The sequence below is a fragment of the Dendrobium catenatum genome, unplaced genomic scaffold (assembly GCF_001605985.2).
Source record: "Dendrobium catenatum unplaced genomic scaffold, ASM160598v2 original_scaffold_143154, whole genome shotgun sequence".
Taxonomy (NCBI): domain Eukaryota; kingdom Viridiplantae; phylum Streptophyta; class Magnoliopsida; order Asparagales; family Orchidaceae; genus Dendrobium; species Dendrobium catenatum.
This window is the reverse complement of record NW_021461585.1, coordinates 170-3,149: the sequence shown is the minus strand read 5'-3', so window position 1 is coordinate 3,149 and position 2,980 is coordinate 170. Positions and strand designations below refer to the sequence as shown.

The 2,980-nt window shown below is 31.5% G+C and overlaps 1 long non-coding RNA gene across 1 annotated transcript; it reads right to left on the bottom strand.

Moving 5' to 3' along the window:
- Window positions 1–1,824: 1,824 nt before the first annotated feature.
- LOC114578757 lies at window positions 1,825–2,641 on the bottom strand. Its single transcript, XR_003699715.1, has 2 exons — window positions 2,557–2,641; window positions 1,825–2,462 (listed from the first exon to the last, which is right to left on the bottom strand). It is a non-coding gene; the product is annotated as an uncharacterized LOC114578757 (long non-coding RNA).
- Between the last annotated feature and the right edge of the window lie 339 nt (window positions 2,642–2,980).

The following is a 2,980-nucleotide window of genomic DNA, read 5'->3' as shown; positions in this document are numbered from 1 at the left end:
CATCCAATTTATGATTTGAACCTTTCAAATGCACTTTAGGTCTTCAATTTGGACCCATTTGGGCCCGGATCGAGTTGAATTTGGTGTCGTTGGATTCTTCTTCTCGAGACATTCAATTCGACTAGCAGTTTGATGAAATCAAAGTTCAGACAACTCCAGATTTAATTTTGGAAGTTCCTAACTTGAATATATTTTGATATTCGTGCCCGATCAAGATAATTTTTTGGTGATATATCAACACCTAATATGACCCTGTCAGATAATTTTTGTTTAATGGAGCTTTTATATTTTCATAATGTATGAATTTGAGAATGATATGTATATGAATGTTTGAACTCTCTTTTGAAGCAAATCCGGAGGGCATGTATGCATGAAACATGACGTCTAAAATTTTCCCTTGGGAGTGCTTTGACACTGGGTTTAGGGGCATTGTGGCGCTAAGCTCTCGAGATTGTTCATTTTAATTTGAAGTGTTGGCGCAGAGCACCGTTGTTTGGAGCGCCACAAAATGGTTTCAATTTAAAAAAAAAAAATAAATTCCACTTCATTTCTATTTTGGTTAAAATCAAAATCCCCCTTAAGCTATTATTTAGACAGAGAGAGAAAAGGATAGGGAGATTTTAGAGAGAGAAAGGAAGTTTCAAGTGGATTTCAATCCATTTTCTACTATCTATTTTAGGATTTGTTTTATTAAAATTATAAATTCATAGCATAAAAATAGGGATAATTTTATATCCATTAAACTTACATCTTATAAACTTTTTGTTTGTTATAGACACAAGAGTTCTTGGTATTTTAACATTTTTTATAAATTTTCACAAGATAGACTAGAAATTGCTCTATTTTTAACAAATTGAAATCTTCTTCTTACTGATTTTTTTCAAAATCATCGATTCAATTGATGCCCTAGCTTCAGTTTTACCACAACTGTCACATGTGAGGCCTCAAAGCTACAGTAAGAGTGACAAGAAGTCAAGAAGCTTACCTTTCACTTCCAACATCAAATATATGCTCTTCCTGGCTGAAATAAAAAAACTACAGGAATGTAAAAACCTCTGTATTTATTTTGTTTCAAATAAACCTTAAATCTAAATCAATTACAAACAGGTATTCCAGACTCTGCTACTTTATTCGATTCACCTAGAATTCATGCATGATAATGCGACAGATCCAGATAGTCCCACATTCATAAAAAAATACAAACTTCTTGTAATATATTTAGAGTGGATGAAACTGTAAAAATTTTCAAGAATCATTTTGTTCAGATAAGTTTTGAACTCCTGAAGAATCATACTTAACTACTAATTTATATGAATATGAACTGTTATAAGGAAAATAAAAATGAACTCAGTATTATGTTTTTATTTCTAAAGCTTCTTAAATTGCCAATTTAACAGTACCAATGTTATGTTTTTATTCTGTTACATCATGTAAAATCCGCTTTCATATAATTAAAAACTATTTTTTAAGTCAATTTTCAGTCATAAAATCATTAAAAAATGCAAGCAAAAATAACAAATTTAAACATTTTTCTATAAATAAAAAATTTCTTCTTAAAATTTATATAAGAAAACATTATGCCAAATGAAGCCCAATACTAACGATTTGTTTGGAACAACTTTCCTACTACTTTCGAAAACAACTTTTAACACACATTTTTTAAAGTAAAATATTTTTTACTAAAAATTAATTTTATAATAATTAAAAATTGACTCAAATAAAATCTAAATGCACACTTTTGTACCTATTAACTAAACCGTCTAAACCAGCATGACATAATTAAATATCAGCAGTATGCAATAGTAGCTTCAAATTTAGTAATCATTACCACTAGAAGCTAAACATTGATAATAAAGGTTTACCAAACACAAAATTTACTCTGCTCATCAACTAAAACAGCTTCCAGGGCCCGCAAAAATTTTTCCTAAACCACACAAATTTATTACAAAATCATCATGCTAGTTAATCTACAACGTCTAAACTCGTATTAGGAAATGTTTTATACAAGTTTTTAAAACCTTAGGGAATGCTACAGGTCATTTCATAAGCTCTATTAGATTCACATATTCAGTACAACTTCCCTAGTTACAATGAGGCTTCTTTCACAACATAAGAATTCTTATCTACTTGAATCTTCAAATCCCACCAAGTTCAATAAAATTGTCTTTGATGTGTAATATCTCGGCTTAAATTAGTTAACTGATTTGAAATTTGAGCAAAATTGTCTTGCCAAGAGATCCGCAAGCAGTAAGATAAGTTTAATATGCAACAGAAAGTGAACTGCAAACCTACTTTAACTGGAGCTTTCGACTAAGAATCATGGACTCATAGGGCCAAAAGAATAGTTTTCAAATGCTTCCAAGCTAAAACAAGTAAAACTGAGAATAAAGAAGTTCCCTTATCTGATAGTACTCTTCGGTTAAAGGACCCTCGATGATCACATGTTGGGCTACAGTGCCGCCCTACAAATGTCATGAACCACGATGCAAAATCATAGAAATGAACATTTTTCATACTAATATAATACAAATATGCGAGGGATTTCAAAAGAATTACCTTCTGAGTGAAATCACTTATCTTCCGTAATGTTACATACTCACCGCAACGCAAAGCACCTCCTGCAAACTCGACCTGAATAAAAGGTGCAATCAGTTTTCCCACATCATATCTCACCATAGATTACCACTGTAAAAATCATGTGTATAGCAGAAATTACAAAGTACGCTTTTTCATGATATCTTAAAAGGATTTTCTTTTAGTGAATTTGAGGGCATGATAATGAAGAGCAGACAAACAATGAAAGGCTTGCAGGGAACACGTGGCAGCAGGAATTTAGAAGATAACCAACAAAGCCTTCCTTAAAAGGCAAAAGCAGCCACTAATTGATCAAAATTCAGGGTCATAGCAACAATCAAATTTCTATCGAACTATCAAACTCAAAATAAGCATCAAACATCTATCCCCAAAAGGGAAAATGAGA